The 6,163-nt window shown below is 46.6% G+C and overlaps 1 long non-coding RNA gene across 1 annotated transcript; it reads left to right on the top strand.

Annotated features, from left to right (window-relative positions):
• The first annotated feature begins 4,810 nt into the window (after window positions 1-4,810).
• Window positions 4,811-5,399, top strand: LOC124688963. Its single transcript, XR_006998676.1, has 2 exons — window positions 4,811-4,907; window positions 5,018-5,399. It is a non-coding gene; the product is annotated as an uncharacterized LOC124688963 (long non-coding RNA).
• Window positions 5,400-6,163: the final 764 nt, after the last annotated feature.

Here is a 6,163-nt window from a genome sequence, read left to right as displayed (position 1 = left end):
CCGACGAGCTTGCGGACCCATGGATGACCGTGCTCACAAGCCGCATAGCCGTCTGGGAAGTAAAGGCATCAGGCGCTAGCGGCCAGTTCGCCGATGATGTGGAGGCATTGGGCTCCACAATCCACAGAGGGCATAGCCATCAATGACACATAGGCCTCCTACACAGGCAATTATGTCGAAGTTATCGACGTTTCCTCTAGATACAAGGATGACAATTAGTACATTTACTTATAATTTTATTAGGCTCTATATATGTATGTAATATGAAGTTGTAGCCTGCCTTTTTTCTAGCAGGAAGGTCAACCATGTTTGATTGGTGCCCTTCCGACCGATGCCCGAATATTATTGATGGTTTTTCGTGAAAGTAAGGGGAAATTTTGATTAACTTGTTACATTCCGGTCTAATTAAACCCAGTTATATTATGAATTCTTCTTCAAAATAAACCGTGTGCGATGTGCAGCCAATTTGCTCCCTTTTATGCCAACATAGTTGTGGACGAGGAAGACAAAGATTGTAACGCAAACGATATTCCATCAATAACTCATGTGTGAAGATGGTGCGAGCGCAGGTGTAACGCACTCCTGTGTGATATACATATGGTTTTCATCGCGTCAAAGGTGTGTGTTGTAGGTGCAACACATACGCTTTTATATACATAAAAGGTGTGTGAAATTGGGCCCATTTGGGCCCAATAAATTCAACCCTACCATCTTTTTTGTATATGTAAGTATAAATAGGATCCCCGTATGGACTCACTCTATACAGTCGCCACTCCGGATTTAGCAACATGCCGGACACAGTTTAATCCCCAGGAGTCACCTAGTCGGCGGGGCCAAAACTAGCTAGCTGTGGAGTCCTACCACACCGGAATGATGATGACATCGCCGGCGGCTTGTTCGTCGTTTGCGCCAGGCAAACCATGCGGCCAAAGCATGATAACGCCGGCCGGTCATCTGGCTCGTCGTCGCCAGTTCAACCATCTACATGTGGCTCCTGCTCGGAGGTATACGTTCTTTCGCATGCATTTTTATTTAAGTAAATTACGGATCTGATGCGTAACACAATTAGCAAGACCTGATCTATTAGAATATTGTGTTAGATCAGTGAGTTCGGTTTTTTCACTCATTAACACAACTAGCAAGACCGTAGTCTTTAGAATATTGTTAGGATGTGTGTTCTATGATCTGCTGTGTAAGCTACATTTGTCTATATATTTGTTGTATGCTATGATTAGATTGTTAGATATATATGTTACCGTGTTGTGTATATATTATAGTGTAAAGTTTATTCTATATGTTAATGTGTGTGACCGGATTTTAGCGTTAACTAAACCACATGATGGTATTTTGATGACATTGTATAAGAATTTTATTGGAAGATTAGGTCCAATAGAGTCAATCATGCTCCTTCCTTTATAGGTAAGAACACATTTCATATACTTGATCAGTTTAACTCTAGCTATTATGTGATTTGTATGTACATATTCTAACTTCAAAGATATGTTTGTGTAGTATCTTAATGAGTTGGCTCATAAGATTTTTTCTAATGATGCAACAACCTGAAGGATACTAGTAAGTATATGCATCGATGCAATAAAATTGATCTATTTTGCTTTAAACATTCCACTGATTAACTTTCTGTATTTTTAGGTAACCAGTTGATAAGCAATCCAATTCACGGGCTACTTTGAAGGTTCTTATTGCCAGCAGAAACTTTGTCATGGATACAGCAATGTAACCAAGAACATATATAGCTAGGTTGTAAATCTATGTGTAAATACATGTATACATGTGGTATATAAAATGTATAGCTAGGTAGTCAATCTACGTTAAAATATATGTATACATGTGGTGTACGACAATCAAATAGAGATGAGCTTTGCTAATATATTTGCATGCAATTTTGTGCCATGGGCTACTAAATACAGTTGACTAATACTTGTTGCGTAGATTAAACGTCTGCAATGCTTGCAGAAAGCATAGGGCTGGTTAATATAAATGTTTGCCATTTGATATAAACACATACGCTGCTTAAAAGCACATCGTATGCGTTCTTACAAGTGGCTTATGGTTGGGTGGAACAAAACGTTTGCGGTGTCCCTTCGAATCGCAAAGGGGGGCCCATCGCACACGGTTGCATTATCTGTTTGCATTGTCGAAGAACATCGCCCACCGTACCCTTGCATAGTGACGTTAAGGTTTACCATGTGCGACGAACCATTTCAGCCACGTGTGAAGGTTTGTTCTGTACTAGTGTAGTCACACCTTTATATTGGAATTGCTAGTCCTCAGGAGACTAAGAACGAAGCTCGTGCCCAGTAGACTTCTGCAACATCGGATTTACGCCGTGATTCATGCACTTGAGTTCCAAGTTATGTTGCAACCAAGATTTTTTGAGTTGCAAGTTAGTTGCAACTTAAAATTTTCAGTTACAAGTTTTGCTCCGACTAGGAAGAATGCCACCAAACTATTAAGTTTGTTTCATGATCCATGCTAATGGCGAGCTGTAACATGGTTTGTATCTAAAATTCATTGACATCGTTCTAATGAGAAGGAAGTTTATTCTCAATGGACCGAGAAGTAGTTACACCCTTATTTTTCTGAGGGAAAGCCACCGCGGCAACTTTATTAGAAATTAAACCACAATTACATCGTCTAGTAGTTTGCTCACTATACAGCTAGGAGGCTCATCGACCAAATTATAAGAATTTTTAGATTCAAAACAATACCTAGCAAGAGTATGAGCAACTACATTAATTCCCCGTGGACAATGTTTAAACTCTGACTTTCCCTATAGCCGCTACACACGCCATACACTCAGCGAAGATAGCAGCTGAAGAACTCCACCAAAAATCTTCTCCATTGCAAGCATTCACCACTTTCAAAACACCCTTATTTTTGGTAGCTCTTAGGCATTTCTTTTCTATTTTTGCCCGTCTCTTATCCAAACAGCACCTCTTTCCGTTTTGACTGGTCAGCGATGGATCTAGAAAGTTTCAATCTCCTTTGGTTTTCTCCATCCGAGCTCGACTACCATCCACTTCCCATCGATACTGCCAACTCCTTCCGGTTCCCCTTCGGCCCTTCCCCCACGACCACACGATGTATATCTCCATTTTACCATTTGGTTTGATATAGTACAATTTTGTGTGCTTTGCTCCTCTTCATCAGCTGATAAGTCTTCTATGTATGCGGTAGAATGAAGCAGACAGCTTTTTATTTATCATTTGCTACTTATTGTCGACTTCTATGGATGTTCAATAGCATTTTGCAAGACATTTATACATTTATAAATGCATCCTAAAATTACTGTGGTTCTTGGAAGTTTGGTAGAGGGATAAATGTGGCAGCGGGATGAGGTATGTGAATTCTAGAAGTCATTAAACAAAATAAAATCACTTTTCTTCAAATTTTATTTGTCCGTCATCAATCAAAGGGACCAATGTGGCTATCAAAGCTGGCACGGAATTTATGCTTGGAAAGTCCTATTGTCGAAGCCCGTGCAGCCGCCGACGCTAGGCCCTCCCCGCCTCCGTCCGCCCCCTCCCCCCTCCTCTCCCCCGATGTCCCGGCCCTCCCTGTCGCTCCCCACGGGCGACAGGAGGGCGACCGAGCCTAGCTCCTCCGCACCTCCCTCCTCTGTCTCCCCTGTCGCCGCCGTCGGCGCAGACCGCCGGGAAAAGCCCCGTGCGGTGCCGGCGGCGACGGAGCTGCTCGTCCCCATGCGCTTGGAGGGGTGGCGCGGGGCCTTCTCCTTCGACGACGGTGCACCTCGGCCTAGGAGGTTCCGGCGGCGGCGCGGTTCTTCGGACTGCGCAGCAATGGGCGGCCGGCTGGCGATGGCGCTACTGCTTGGCGGCGGGGCGGCAAGGTGGGGCGCGGAGGTGCTCACCCCGCCCAAATCCGGGCCCTTTGGGGCTCGTCTGGGGCTGGGTGGGCCAGACGTGGGTGCTGCCAGACTGCTTCTGGCGGGCGGGGGAGGTGGCCGGCCGGAGGTTGGATGAGGTGGAGGCGCGCGTCCAGCAGCATCTCGATGGGGGCTTCACGAGAATGGACTAGGTGGGTCTGTGCTCGGCCGGGCCAGGAGGGCCTGGTATGCCCCTTGCCAACGTGTCCGGACGGGTACCGCCATTGGCGGTGAAGGCGGTTACCTCCCGCTTGGCCACTACCTCGTTGCTCCTCGGTCTCGAGATCCTCCTTTGTCCCGCTGGCCTCGGCTCGTTGGCCACGGTAAGGCAGCGATGGTGGTTCTCTAGCTGTGGTGGCGCACGGTGGTGGGCGGTGAGCTTGGTGGAGCAAATGGAGCGTCCGGAGCAAGGTTGTGAGGGTCGGGAGAAATCTTTGCCGGGCTGGCCGACACCGACGTGGTGATGCCCGCAGGTGCCACCCTTCCTTCTTGAAGGGTGTTGGGTGAAGCCCTCCTCCCTTGTCCATGTGCGTACCGGGGGAAACCCTAGGACCTGTCCAGGTAGCAGTGTTGTCATCGTCGCATTCCTTCTTGAAGGTGCTGCTTGGTACGCGGCGTTTCAGAGTGCTAGGAGCGTGGTGGGAATTCTTCGAATGGCGCAACGGCTACGGAACACCTTCGTTTTCGCTGATCCAACCTTTTCGGCTTTCTTTCTCTTTTCTTTCTTTTATGCTGTCGGTAGGTTTGAGGGGGTCGAGTCGGACACGCATCGGCCTCACGTCATATAAACGCCGGCGCAGATATACCCTGGTACTATAGCCATCGAAACAAAGGATAGACTTCTCCAATATTATCATAGGACAACCACATGGCGGCGTTACGGCAGCTGCTGAACCGCGGGCTTCTCGCCGGCCGCCGCGCGGCCACGGCGCCACCACGAGCTACTAGCGCCTTCTCCACCACCAACACCACCGTCGTCGGCAGAAGCCATGTTCCACAGGTTCGCGTCGTACCATCCATCGCTTGTGTTCCGTAAGACCGTAATCGTAATTAATCCGCTCTTTTCCTAATCCGTTACGTGTGCCTCTTCTTCGTGCATCCTGCATGCAGTATCCTCAGCCGCCGATCCGATCGCCGAATCTTGACATCCTCGCCAGGTCTCAATTCATCTGGGAGCATGTAGACAAGATATTCGGTCTCCACCGCAAGTACCCCTCCCGGCTCACGGCCGGTCTCCTGCTTTTGAACGGTTCCTACTGCCTTTCCGGCCACGTTGCGCCATACCTATCTCGTTCTTCGAAATCCCCCAGCCATGAGATTAAGTAAGGCTACGCATGGATCAACGAGACTCCCCTAGCTACCAGAGGATGAAGAAAGTAACAGAAGCAGATTTGGCAGAGCTTCTGCTCTACATATATAGTATCATAAAGATGAAATAATTGTACTCTCGACTTTATCTAGTTACATATATATCTAGATGCATTCTAATTAAGATCCGTGTCTAAAAAACTAAGTCACTTATTTTAGGATTGAGGGTACGTATACATGGGTCGATATATGAATGGCAAGTGTTTGTTTTTACCTTAGTGAAATGTATCCAAGTCTTTGAGAGTAAAGATTTGGTGCACATAGACACTAGTCATCTACTTTTTAAAAATAAAATTCATGTTTTTAAGTTTTAAAAATTTGTGAAAACAATTTTTTTTAATGCATTGTGAAAACAAATTATCATGTAGCCAGTAACGTATCTCACAAACGTGCAAATTTTTCAATTGAAAATAATGTGTATTTTGAGCAACATAAAAATGGAAAAAGTGTAGATGTGTGCATAATGATTTCAAATCTATAACAATATGTAAAAAAACAAAGTGGGGTGATCCAAATGATCCGTCGATACCATATGTGGTGAACCCCACTGTTAAAACACTTTGTTACAGCATCTCCAGTTGCGTCCTCCAAAGCATCTCCCAAAGGGATTTGGAGCGTGCCGGACAAAAAAACGTTCCCAGCCCCTCCTCCAAACCCTTTTTTGTCTGGCGCGCCCCGATAAGATGTCCGGCGCCCCGAGCCCGTCCCCGCCCCACAGAAGACGCTCCGGGGACGATGGACACACCGACAACAAGGCGAGACGTGGCGGGACCGACGCGTCAGTGGCACATTGAAGTTTAACCTAACCGTCGTCTACCTCGCTATGGAATTTATTGGCGCGAAGCGACAGTGCAGTTCCCACAGAGGCGCAATGATGGTGCAGTTCCC

The sequence above is a fragment of the Lolium rigidum genome, chromosome 2 (genome assembly GCF_022539505.1).
Source record: "Lolium rigidum isolate FL_2022 chromosome 2, APGP_CSIRO_Lrig_0.1, whole genome shotgun sequence".
In the NCBI taxonomy this organism is placed as follows: Eukaryota; Viridiplantae; Streptophyta; class Magnoliopsida; order Poales; family Poaceae; genus Lolium; species Lolium rigidum.
Note: the sequence above shows the minus strand (reverse complement) of the source record. Positions and strands in the feature narration are given on the sequence as shown.